The sequence below is a fragment of the Saimiri boliviensis genome, chromosome 3, assembly GCF_048565385.1.
Source record: "Saimiri boliviensis isolate mSaiBol1 chromosome 3, mSaiBol1.pri, whole genome shotgun sequence".
NCBI lineage: Eukaryota > Metazoa > Chordata > Mammalia > Primates > Cebidae > Saimiri > Saimiri boliviensis.
The window spans coordinates 160079373-160093053 of NC_133451.1; the positions used below are offsets into that span (position 1 = coordinate 160079373).

Below are 13681 nucleotides of genomic sequence, written 5' to 3' on the forward strand. Positions count from 1 at the left end.
CTTCCAATTTCTGCATTCTCTTATGGACAAGGTACAAGGTTTTTCACTCACTCTCATTTCCGGAGTCAGAATGTGTATACAACAGATGTGTTCATTTGATGTAGAAAAATCTCCTCTTTTTAGTCAAAAATTATTATTACTACAGTAATGGACCTACATTTGCAAACCGCTTAGAAATCAGGAACAGCCAAATAAAACCCATACTCTCTTCTGCATTCCCTTGGTATTTTTTATGTTCCTCTATTATTATTTGGAAAACCATTGTTTATATATCTGGCTCTCCAGCTAGTCTGTAAATGCTTTAGGAGCCAAAACCAGGTTTTAGTCATTTTTGTAACCTCAGCAAAATGCTCAGTTCCTGAAATGCAGTAGGTGATCAACAAATGTCTGGATGAATGGATTTAATGGAATCCTCAGACTTTAGAGAAGGAGGGCCCTTGAGCAAATCTAATCTGAATTTTTCTCATTTTATAGTACTGTCTTTCCACTGGACTCCAATCAAGTTTAGAGATTACAGAGATGGCAATACCATCAACTAACTTGTCCCACTCCTTCTTCCTTTTGTGGTTCTTCTAGCCACTCAAGGGGCATGAAAGGAGTTCCAACCTCCTCCATTCAACCAATTTCTTTACAGTTTATCAAGTTTCCCCAAAATAATATGCCTGGCTAGTTTCAATTTAAAAAGCTTTTCTAATGCTGTCTTATTCTCCTCTTAGCGAGTCCAACTTTGCAAATCTTTTCAATATTTATGTTTATAAGAATATAAGTAGCAGACATTTATTGGCAGGTACTCCATGCCAGGCACTGTGTATGGCTTTACATACTTTGTCTCATTTAATTCTCATGACAACCTATGAGGCTCAGACAGGATAAGTGGTTGCCCAAGATGACACAGCTAATAAGTGGCCAACCCAGAATCTGATCTAAGTCCAGCTTCAGAGCCCTACTTCTTTAATCTAATCTAGCTGAGAAAATCATATTTTTCCCATATTTTTCTCATGTAGCTATTTGAAGGTTTTATTCTTAAGGATCAACTGCTTTCATTATATCATGGATGTGAAGTATTTCTAATATGTTGATGAAAAGTATTAAGTAGGAAGTAATTGTATTCCTAAACTAACCCCATAAAATGGGATAGACTTCTATTATGAAACGTCTTTGAAACAAGAGTTCAGAAGGGAAACAGAACAGGAAAGCACATAGAAACCCGAGGTGCTTATCAGATCTGCTTGATGCACTGGCCAGCAGTTGTCCTTCAGAGGGAGCAGTGAAGTCACAGGGGATCACCCGCTCTGTAAGGTGACACATCTTGATTAAATTTTTAAAAGGAAGAAAAGGAGAGTGTAACCTCTGTTCTGCCTGCTTGAAGGTTACAACATATGCAAGAGGCCGATGTTTGCTTTTACCGGCTGTGGAAACATATCATGTAACTCTTGCCTACTCAGGAATCCAGTTTGGGAAGGGAATTCCTATAGATGAATTCCAAGTAGCTGACTTTATTAACATCTTGGGACATTAAGTTGCTTCTAACCTAATTATTCAAACTATTTTCAACCACAGATTGTGTCATCACCAACATTCAGTCCAAAGACTAAAATAAAACAATCCTTGGAAAATTCCAGCAGCATTCTCATCAGCGGGCTCTGACCTTCAAAAGGCTCACCGAAATGCCGGTGCAAAGGCCCAGCATTCTCTGCTCCTCATGTGCACTTCTGAGCATTCCTAACTCAGACTATTTGCAATCTAAAATTCTTTACTCACTTCCACCTGCTTAGCAAAAGACTTTCCCTACTGGGACGTGCCACAACTTGTAGGAAGAACTCCACTAATTAGAAACACTGCACTGACAGTGGTCGTGAGTAAGTTGTGCCAGGTGTTCACATGTCCTTAATACCAGCCATGTTTGGTTATATATAACAACATAAAGTCAGGGCAATGGAATGCCTGGTCTTGCAGGCTGTGTCTCTAGCCATACATTGCATTTTAACCCATATCAAAGGCTACTTAAAGGCACAAAAAGTTATAGTTTTTAGCTCAAATTTTCAAAGAGGAGAGAAAGAAGTCTAAAATGTATTACATACCTACTAAAGGGCAGGCCTTGTGCTGAGAGCTTTATTTATGTTACTTCTATAATTCCCACCACAGTCATACAAGGGAGGTATTACTGTCCCCATCTCACAGATAAGGAAATGTAACTGCTGAAGGATTAAATATCCTGCCCAGGTGAGTGGTAAAGACAGGATGAGAACCTGAATTATGTGAACCCAAATTCCATGTTTGTTTTCACCAACAGATCAAAGTTTCCCCACACTGCCTAGTCCAGTACCAAAAGCATAGGAATGATGGTTTTAAAAATACAGATTCTGCAGTCAGGTTTCCTGGGTGTTTAATCTGCTCCATTCAGTTTCTAGGTATGTGACCTCGTCAAGTTGCTTAACTCTCTTAACCTCAGTTTCCCCATGTTAACAAAAAGAATGGAGATCATTATAATGCTACCTCATAGATTTTAATTATGATTGATATTGTTTGGCTGTGTCCCCACCCAAATCTCAACTTGAATTGTATCTCCCAGAATTTCCACATGTTGGGAAGGTAACTGAATCATGGGGGCTGATCTTTCCCTGTGCTATACTCATGATAATGAATAAGTCTCATGAGATCTGATGGTTTTATCAGGGATTTCCTCTTTTGCTTCTTCCTCCTTTTCTCTTGTCGCTGCCATGTAAGAAGTGCTTTTCACCTTCCATCATGATTCGAAAGCCTTCCCCACCATGTGGAACTGTAAGTCCAATTAAACCTCTCTTTCTTCCCAGTCTGGGGTATGTCTTTACCAGCAGTATGAAAATGGACTAATACAGTAAATTGGTACCAGCAGTGTGTCATTGCTGAAAAGATACCCAAAAATGTGGAGGCGACTTTGGAACTGGGTAACAGGCAGAGGTTGGAACAGTTTAGAGGGCTCAGAAGGAGACAAGAAAATGTGGGAAAGTTTGATACCTCCTAGGAACTTGCTGAATGGCTTCAACAAAAATGCTGATAGTGATATGAACAATAGGTCCAAACTGAGGTGGTCTCAAATGGAGATGAGGAACTTGTTGGGAACCAGAGCAAAGGTGACTCTTACTATGTTTTAGCAAAGAGACTGGAGGCATTTTGCCCCTATCCTAGAGATTTGTGAACTTTGAACTTGAGAGATGATTTAGGGTGTCTGGCAAAAGAAATTTCCAAGCAACAAAGCATTGAAAATGTGACTTGAGTGCTGTTAAAAGCATTCCATTTCAAAAGGGAAACAGCATAAAAGTTTAGAAAATTTGAGGCCTGATGACACAGTAGAAAAACAAAGTCCATTTTTGGTGAGAAATTGAAGCTGGCTGCAGAAATTTGCGTAAGTAGCAAGAAGCCTAATATTAATCCCCAACACCATGGGGAAAATGTCTCCAGGCCATGTTAGAGACCTTCACAGCAACCCTTCTGATCACAGGCCTGGAGGCCCAGGAAGAAATAGTGATTTTTGTAGGCTGGGCCCAGGGTCCCCATGCTATGTGCAGCCTAGGGACATGGTGCGTTGTGTCCCAGCTGCTCCAACTATGACTGAAAGAGGCCAATGTAGAGCTCAGGCTGTGGCTTCGGAGGGTAGAAGCCCCAAGTTTTGGCAGCTTCCATGTAGTGTTGAGCCTGCAGGTGCACAGAAGTTAAGAACTGAGGTTTGGGAACCTCTACCATGATTTCGTAAGAGGTATGGAAACACGTGGATGCCCAAGAAAAGTTTGCTGCAAGGGCAGGGCCCTCATGGAGAATCTCTGCTAGGGCAGTGTGGAAGGGAAATGTGGGGTCAGAGCCCCCACACAGAGGCCCCCACACAAGGGCATTACCTAGTGTAGCTATCAGTAGAGGGGTGCCGTCCTCCAGATCCCAGAATGGTAGATCCACCAACAGCTTGCACTGTGCACCTGGAAAAGCCGCAAACACTCAACACCAGTCGGTGAAAGCAGCCAGGAAGGAGGCTGCACCTTGAAAAGCCACAGGGGTGGAGCTACCCAAGACCATGGGAACCTACCTCTTGAATCAGTGTGACCTGTATGTGAGACATGGAGTTTAAGGAGATCATTTTGGAGCTTTAAAATTTGAATGCATCACTGGATTTCAGACGTGCATGAGCCCTGTAACCTCTTTGTTCTGGCCATTTTATACCATTTGGAACAGCTGTATAATTACCCAATCTCTGTAGCCTCGTTGTATCTAGGGAGTAATTAGCTTGCTTTTGATTTTACAGGCTCATAGGTAGAAAGGATTTGCCTCAGATGAGACTTTGGACTGTGGGATTTTAGGTAATTGCTGAAATGAGTTAAGACTGTTGGGAAGGCATGATTGGTTTTGAAATGTGAGGACATGAGATCTAGAGGGGCCAGAGGTGGAATGATACGGTGTGGCTGTGTCCCCACCCAAATCTCAACTTGAATTGTATCTTCCAGAATTCCCACATGTTGTGGAAGGGACCCAGGGGGAGGTAATTGAATCACTGGGGCCTTTCCTGTGCTATTTTCATGATAGTGAATAAGTCTCATAAGATCTGATGAGTTTATCAGGGGTTTCTGCTTTTGCTTCTTCCTCTTTTTCTCTTGCCACTGCCACGTAAGAAGTGCCTTTTGCTTCCCACCATGATACTGAGGCCTCTCCAGGCATGTGGAGCTGCAAATCCAATTAAATTTGTTTTTTTTTTCCCCAGTCTGGGGTATGTCATTATCAGCAGCATGAAAATGAACTAATGCAATAACTATGGTCATTTTTTTTTCCACCAAGCCTCATCACCTGTTAAATAAAATACTAAGTTCTTACTACAGTCCAAGTATTACACTGAGGGTTTTTACATGAATTTTCTTCTTTCAATTCTTACAGCAATCCAATGAAACAGCAGTAACTAACAGTTCTTGATCACTTACTACATAGCAAAATCTGTCTTAAACACTTTACTCATATTAACTAGAGTAAATAACTAATAACTACTCATGTGAACTAGTGAGTAACTGGGGCAGGCAATATTGTTGTCTCAATTATGCAACTGAGGTTAAGTAAATCGACATAGATAAGTAAATTGCCACATGGATAAGGTCACACAGCTAGGAAAACATGAAGCCATGCTAAGTATTCAAGCAGCCTGACTCAGGGGGTTCAGTCTTAACCTCTACTCTCAGGTTTCTGGGCCTGGGATAGGCCTGGGATAGGCCACGGAAGAAATAAGAGCTCCCAAACATATCGAAGCTATGAGATGTTTAACAAGTAAGAATGCTATAATACTCTGTAGCCAAATGTCCAAAATAATCAAAATACATGCTGCAGGCCCAGGAAGATAAATAAGGGGGTGAGGATAGTGGCCTGTGGGTTCTGGGGAAGCCTTCCTCAGGAATCTGTGGCTTTCACTGATTGGAGTTAGTCAGGAGGTGAAGTGGGGGGAAAGTGTCTCAGGAGGGAGACTCAGTAAGTGCAGACAGGTAGATCTGAGGTGTGGGGTGGGGGAAGAATAAGGAGACTGACTTGACCAAAGAGGGGTTTCATAAAGCAAAATAGAGATAAAAATAAGACATGAAGACAAGGACAGTTTACAGAAGACCCTTGACAACAGTCTTAACTGAGACGTCACTTATAAGGAAGCATCAGATTTTTTTTTTTTTAATTGAGATAGTTGTGTGGGGGTCTCACTCTGTCACCCAGGCTAGAGTACAATAGTGCAATCTCAGCTCACTGCAGCCTCCACCTCCAGGGCTCAAGCGATCCTCATACCTCTGCCTCCTGAGTAGCTGGGACCACAGGTGTGCACCACCAGGCCCAGCTAATATTGTGTATTTTTGGTGGAGGCATGTTGCCCAGGTCCGTTCCAAACTCCTGAGCTTAGTGCCAGGATTACAGGCGTGAGTCACTGTACCCAGCTACAAGCATCAGATCCTTGAGGAGGAAATCGACCTCACTGAGAGTGCCCTGTGCAGCACAGCTTAGTGTGGAGAGCTGGAGCCAGATGTGAGCTCTGCAGTGCTCCCACTCTTGACTGAAGGACCAGCAGCAGGAGAAAGAAGGAAGGGCCGAAGCAGAATCAGTGGGGTTCAGTGAAAGATTGATGCAAGAGAGCTTTAGCCAAGAACAGATTCACCATGTCAGGATCTGAATCAGGCCCAGTCAACACTGAATTCCCACACCTGGCTCTGTGAATAACGTACGACACATCATAGATGCAGAAAACAAGTTTGTTAAATAAATGAATGAGTCATCTAGCTGCCAGCCCAGGCTCTTCATTTTGCACATCAGAAAATAGATCCTAAAGGTTATGTGAATTAACCAAAATTATGAAAATATGAGCAGCAAGATTTAAACTAAACTCCCAAATCCTAACAGTTATTCCAAACTTTTTTTCTGCTATAACTTGCTCTCAAATTGGGAAGTCTCTGGGACTATAATATCAATAACAGATGTCATCAATAACAGAAACTGAGATTTGGGAAAAGATTGCTAGGGTTCTTAGTTAATATTAACTTTGTTTTGAACATGTAAATACTGACTTGATGGCAGAACTTCTGATTAGAAATGTCCTGTAAGCAGTTTTCAATTTGAGACAGAAGTACAAATGAGAATTAATGACTAGATGGATATATTTGAGAATCACAAATAGAGAGCTATTAGCTGAAGGCGCGAGGAACATATTTTTATAATATTATGAATAAGAAATGTTTTTGGTTTCCCATTACTTTAATTAAATATTTTTTAGTCTACTGAAGGATTGTTGAACAAGCAGTGCACTTAGCTGCAATCAGCATATTAATGTTATTGGAATCACTTCATTTGCACGTCAATCTTTGATCTGCCTGCATACAGAATGATTTGGGAACCGCTGCATTGACCAAACTATATTAGTGTCCCCTGAACTCAGCATTGCCAGGGCTCCAGATCTGTCCTGTAGGTCTTATTGGAATCTCTATTCTTTAAGTTTTGCTAGGTCATGCCAGCTACAGTTTCGAAGGCAAAGCAAAGATCTTAAAACTTATCTCAGATTTAGAGCATATGCTTAGGCCATACATGAAGCAGAGGCCTTAGATGTTTCTGCCCTATAAGATTTTTCCCTTTGGCTCCCTAAATGCAAAGGGTCAACCCAAATCAGCAGATTAAATGTGCTATTAATGAAGCTAGACATTGCTGAATTACTGTCATCTAAAACAACACCTGTTTTCTCAGCATGGACTCTACATAATTCTACACCAACCCAAAACCCAGTTATTGAGTAATGGGTACCCTACACTGCTTTATGAGAAAGGGCAAGGCACTCCAATAAATAAATAGACATAGATAGATAGATAGATAGATAGATAGATAGATAGATAGATAGACAGACAGATAGATAGATAGATAGATAGATAGATAGATAGTTAGACAGATAGATAGACAGATAGATTTGGAGAGGTAATCAGGTTCACTGATAGAAATTTTTAAATCTTTTGGGCTTTGTAGTGAGTTGAATGTTGGTCCCACCCAAAAGATGTGCCCAACGAGAAGCTGTGAATGTGACTTATTTGTAGGTAGGGTCTTTGCAGGCATAATTCAGTTAAGGATCTTGAGATGTGCTCACCCTGGATTATCCAGGTGGGTCCTAAATCCCATGACCAGTGTCCTTATATGAAACAGAAAAGGAGAAAACACAAGCACAAGAAGTCTCTCTGAAGAAGCAGGCAGAGTTTAGAGCTGTCAGCCACAAGTCAAAGAACATCTAGACCCACCAAAAGCTGGCAGGCATGAGGAAGGACTTCCCCTAGAGCCTTCGGAGGGAGCAGGACCCTGCTGACACCTTGATTTTGTACTTTTGCTCCAAAACTGTAAGAGAATAAACTTTTGTTATTTCCAGTCAACAAGTTTGTGATAATTAATTACAGCAACCGCAGGATGCAAATACAGAGTTCATAAAGTAAAAGACTTTTATCTCTTTTGATCCCCTTGGAACAAAGATCTCAATCTTATCTTCAATAATTCAACCCTTAAAAAATGCTACTCTTGGCTCCAACAAACAAGAATTATCATTGAGGTTAAGCGAGTTTTTGGTGAGGCAGCCAACAGGTAGAAATTATCTGTGTGTTGTTATTTTTTCTTACTGGAAAAGCACAAGAAATTCAGAGTTCATATCTCATAAGCCAATTTCGAAATCACATACAACATTTCTTCAATCCTCCATTCCTTCCCACAATCGCCTCGCTGTTGTCGGACAAAGCACTGTTACCAGCAGGCGAGCTTTATTACACTGTCAGGGTTGGCTTCCATCAATTCCTCACGGGGAGTAAAACTGAGTTCTTACAGAGGTGACCAAAATCACCACCTGAATGCACTTACTGAGAGCTTCATCAACTGACTCACCAAGTTCCTCTCCACTCTAATTCTGACATCAGTTTGGGCAAAATAAACTTCCATGTGAAATACCCATCCAACACCCAAAACACAAAGTTCCTTGACTTTTCAGACTCCAGTGACCTCCACTTCACTTTCCCAACTCAGTTTCATGGGCAAATCCTAAAGCTTGTCTTCACTGCCAAGCCTCCTCCCTAAACCCTGTCCCCCTTAAAAAGTGACCCACGATTCCTATATGGTGGCTACTGATTATAAATCCTTTCAGCCAGCTTGTTGTAACCAGTTCCCACTCCACAACCTAACCCACACCACATCTCAATTAAAAGGAATCCTCTACTCATTGAAAGCTAGACTCTCCACCAATAGTAGATTATTTGTCTTCTGTTTCCAGTAAGAATTCCTCCTTCCTCTCTCTCTCTCTTCCTATCTCTCTCCTACATCTTTAACAGTGTTTTCTCAAAGGCTGTTCCCACTCAACACTTCCCAGAGGCTGCTGAACTCTCTCTTAACTTGGTCATTGCCGTCCCCCTTTGACTTCCCACAGCCCAGCTTCTTGGAAGTGCTGGTCACGTTGAGTTTTTCCACTTCCTCACCTCTTATTCACTCTCAAACTCTAATGTTCACTCACATGACTTCAATGAAACTCTTTCAACAAAGTCACACAAATATAACAAAAATGTTTGTCATTGTACCTGACCTCTCAGTGGCTTTCCATGCTGTTGAATCCTCCTTGTCACTCTATCCTCCCTCTGTTCCTGCGAATCACGGACAGGAAGTTTGTCCCCTCAAAATTCATATGTTGAAATCCTAACTCCCCAGGTGACGATATTAGGAGGTGAGGATTTGGGGAGGCAATTAGTTCACGAGGGCGAAGCCCTCCTGAATGGAATTAGTGCCTCCATAAAAAGACACAAAAGAGCAGCTTTCTCTCTCTTTCTGCCTTGTAAGGATACAATGATAAGAATACCATCTGCAAGCCAGCAAGAGGACCCTCACCAGACACTAGATCTGCTAGCACTTTGATCTCAGACTTCCCAGGCTCCCAAACTGTGAGAAATAAATTGTGGAAGTTACCTGTCTATGGTATTTTTGTTATAGCAGACCAAACTAAGACACTGGGACACCATTATCTCCTGGGTCTCCTCAAGCTTCCTGAACCATTTTCTCCAATACCACATATTTACATAGTTCTGCCTTCTTCTCTTCTTGCACATTCACCTATATACTAATGATTCCAAAATTGTCTAGATCCTAAACACTTTTCCTGAAGTTGATACCAACTGTCTGCTGGGTGTGTCCATTTTTACACTCCGTGAATACTTTAAATCCAACATTTAACTAAATACCTATTTCCGGCCGGGTGCGGTGGCTCAAGCCTTTAATCCCAGCACTTTGGGAGGCCGAGGTGGGTGGATCACGAGGTCAAGAGATCGAGACCATCCTGGTCAACATGGTGAAAACCCGTCTCTACTAAAAAAATACAAAAAATTAGCTGGGTATGGTGGCGTGTGCCTGTAATCCCAGCTACTCAGGAGGCTGAGGCAGGAGAATTGTCTGAACCCAGGAGGCGGAGGTTGCGGTGAGCCGAGATCGCGCCATTGCACTCCAGCCTGGGTAACAAGAGCGAAACTCTGTCTCAAAAAAAAAAAAAAAAAATACCTATTTCCTCATAAAATCAACTTTCCTATCTGAAAGGGTGGAACCACCACTCACTCCATGGCCTCCTTACTGTTGCTCCTCCCTCCTAAATATTCCTTGTGCCAATTCCCCACTGCTGATCTCCTATCAATGCCTTGGTTCAGGCCTTATTGATTCCCCCTCTAGACTATAGCCACCCGATCGTTCTCTCTCTGCCTGTAAGCTCAAACCTTTCACATCCATTCTCCCTGTTGCAATCGGAGGAATCTTCCTAAAATGCAAATCATGTTATCACTTAAATCCTTCAGCGGCTCCCTACTATCTACAAACCACATTGCCTGACCTCGTAAACCATTTGATATCTGCCTTCTATCTCTTTCCAGCCTAATTTCTTGTCCTTTTCCTCTTAACTCCCTATTGTTATGCCAAACAACTTACAGTTCCTGCATAAAACACATCTTACACCTTTCAACTAGCTGTTTTCTCTGCCTGAAGCAGCCTTTTGCATTCTTGTGTTGCCTCACAAACTCCTCATCATTCATGAGGCAACTCAGGAATCCTCTTACCTGAAAGGTTTTACCTAAATCCGATCTGTGACCCTCATACCCGCCCCGACTTACGCAATCAGGCATCCTTTCTCTTCCTTCCTCCAGTGCTTTAAACACACTTCAGGTCTAGCATACAGCACACTATTTTGAAAGTGCTTTTGTCTCTATTTCCTCAACTAGTCAATGTGTATGTCCACTAAAGTAAGCCTTTAAATCCTCCTCATCTTCATGACATCAGTGTTAGCCCATGTCAGAAATTTAGTCCATTTTGTTTGAAATATTTTAACATCTGATCACCTGAAGAGTTGGGGTGATCAAGATTGGTCTAGCAGTTTATGGGAAGAAGAAACCGTGTCCACACAAATTTATACTAAGCAGGAGGGAGAAATTCTTTCCCAACCAGAGAAACCCACAGAAGGGGAACAATTAAGAAGTGGGAATGAGTATAATGTATGTGGAAGGCGGAAGGAAATCGATCTGACTCAAGCAAGACATTGCTGGAGAGTTCGGTGAGTTGTGTGGGATGAGATGCAAGAGAGTCTCACAGGGGTATGAATGAGACTCAGTATACTAGCTTCCTATTGCTGTTGTAACAAATTACCATAAATTCAGTGGCTTAAAATGACAGAAGTTGATTATCTTACAGTTCTGAAAGTCAGAGGTGGAAATGAATCTCACTGGGCTAAGATCAAGGTGTTGGCCAGATGATGTTCCTTTCTCGAGGCTCTAGGGGAGAACCGTTTTCTGATTTTTTCAGCTTCTTAGAGGCTGTCCTTTTTTCTTGGCTCATGATCCTATTCCAGCTTCAAAAGGGCTGGTTGAGTCTTCCTCACAACCTTCTGCCATCACACTTTCTTCTGCTTCCCTCTTTCACTTTTAGAGACCTTTGTGACTACTTTGGGCACACCTAGATAACCCGGGAAAATCTCCCAATCTCAAGGTCAACTGATGGAAAACACAGACTTTATCTGAACCTTAAATCCCCTTTGCCATGTAACCTATTCACAGGTCCTAAGGATTAGGACATGATATCTCTGGGGGGCCATTATTCTGCCTACCACACTCAGAAACATTGGAAACCTCTGTCCGGCTCCTAAGCCTTAAATGCCATGAGGAAAGCATAGAGCTCCAGACTGAGCTGCCCTAAATCACCCTCTCTGAAAATTTCACAATTGAGTCATGATAAGGTATTTTTTTTTTTAATTTGCCTTTGTGCTCAAAATATTGTAGGAGCCCAGCACTCTTCTATTGTGCCACTATGCTGCCTATTTGCACACAAAACAATTTAATGGCAGATATTCTTGGGGTACCTTAATCACGTACACATACACAGGTAACATGACCATTTTGAACCTTTCTCTGTGAATAGAAGAGGTTAGCCCTAAGAAATGGGCCAGTTGCCATACTGTAGGATGCCCACATGTGTAATATTTTAAATTATTTTAATTCACTTAATTGGAAGCTTCCTATTAACATGGTAGGCACTGTGATTCCCATGACACCAACAGGGCTGTGTGAGTCTCTCACTTTTGTATAACACTAATTAATCATGACAATACAACTATCTCAAATGTAGTTATCATCTTTCTTAGAGCTCAAAGAGTTTCATACTATTTATCCTTTTTCTTTCAGAAATACTACTAAGGGGTTACTGGCTGCAGGATCACTATATGAGATTAAAATAAGAAATAATTTTCTTACATCAGTGAAAGGCAAAAGGAAATTTATAAATGCAATGCTCTAATAGAAAAATAATCACACTTTTTATTTTCATATATGCAAATTGTTAATTCAAAGATGTTTAACTGAAGCTTTCTGAAGCTGACTTACTTCTATCTTCAAAGTATAGGTGACCATGTCTTCATTCATTCATTCATTCAACAAATATTTCATATAAACTTTCAGATACCAGATACCATTCCCTAGAATCCATAAAGATTCAACAAGACAATGTCATTGTCCTTAAGGAGCTTACTGTTAGCAGGAGACAGGCCATACACTTCTAACAAACATATGAACAAATAGGCCATCTTTCAGATGATGATGAGTGCTCTGAATAATAACAACAAAATAGTGCCAGGTAAAAGAGAGAAAGTGAGAGGTAATAGAAAAAGGTTATTTTAGTTTGGATGGTTAGGGAAGGCCTACACAGATATTTGAATAAAAAGCCAGGCATGTGAAGAAATGAGAAAAGGGTGAACATGCCAATTTGATTCCATTGAACAAATGTTAATTAAGCATAGACTATGTGCCAGTCGTGGTTTTTGGTGCTGGAGAGAAAGCAAGTATAAATAACCTGCTTATGGCAGAACAAGCCTGAACAGATAAAGAAATGAACAAAATGTATATGTAGCATTATGTTGTGTCCATACATGTCTTTACCAAACACATTTACCCTCTAATTATCTGACAAATGATATAATTATCAAAAGCACAAAATCTTAGTAGTAGAGGTCAGTTTAACTATCTCTCTTCCTAAACATGGTTTTCAAATTCTGGCAATGGAACTATTTGTTTAAATAAAATAGTATGCAGAATTCCAACATAAACAAATAAAAGTGGTCTGCTCCATGGAAGGACTGTGAAAGTCCACACTCTTAACCTATTCTGCCTCCCCTCAAAGCCCCTACCACCATTTTGCTGCAATGTTAATTTCTTAGTTTTGATCACTGGATCATTTGATCATGGTTATATAAAATGTTCATATCAGAAGAAGCTGGGTGAAGGATATATGGGAACTCTGAATACTAGTTTGTAACTTTTCTTAAATCTAAAGTTATTTCAAACTAAAAAGATGAAACAAAAGTAATCCTACCACCATCACTACCAGGCAGCCCACCTTGGGGCACTAGAGACACCAGCTAACATCATTAACCTTGATCACGCCTGGCTGGTTTGGCCTATTTACTAAGGATCTTCAGAAAAGGGGAATTCCTTTCTAGGTAGCCTAGTCTGGTTTTCAACCATTCTTAACACCAGAAGAGTCTTTCCTATGACTCTTGCGATCCTTTATGCTCTAAGATAAACTCACTTTTTCAAGTTTTGTCATCAATGGAAAATTAATTTGTCTTCTCTAAAAACCTTGAGATGTATTTGTAGACCTCATAATTTTCCATCAA

General features: G+C 41.0%; 1 long non-coding RNA gene across 5 annotated transcripts in view; it reads right to left on the minus strand.

Annotated features, from left to right (window-relative positions):
• Positions 1-13681, minus strand: part of LOC120367756 (uncharacterized) — a 394209-nt gene that overhangs the window by 300901 nt on the left and 79627 nt on the right. The window lies entirely within an intron of this gene.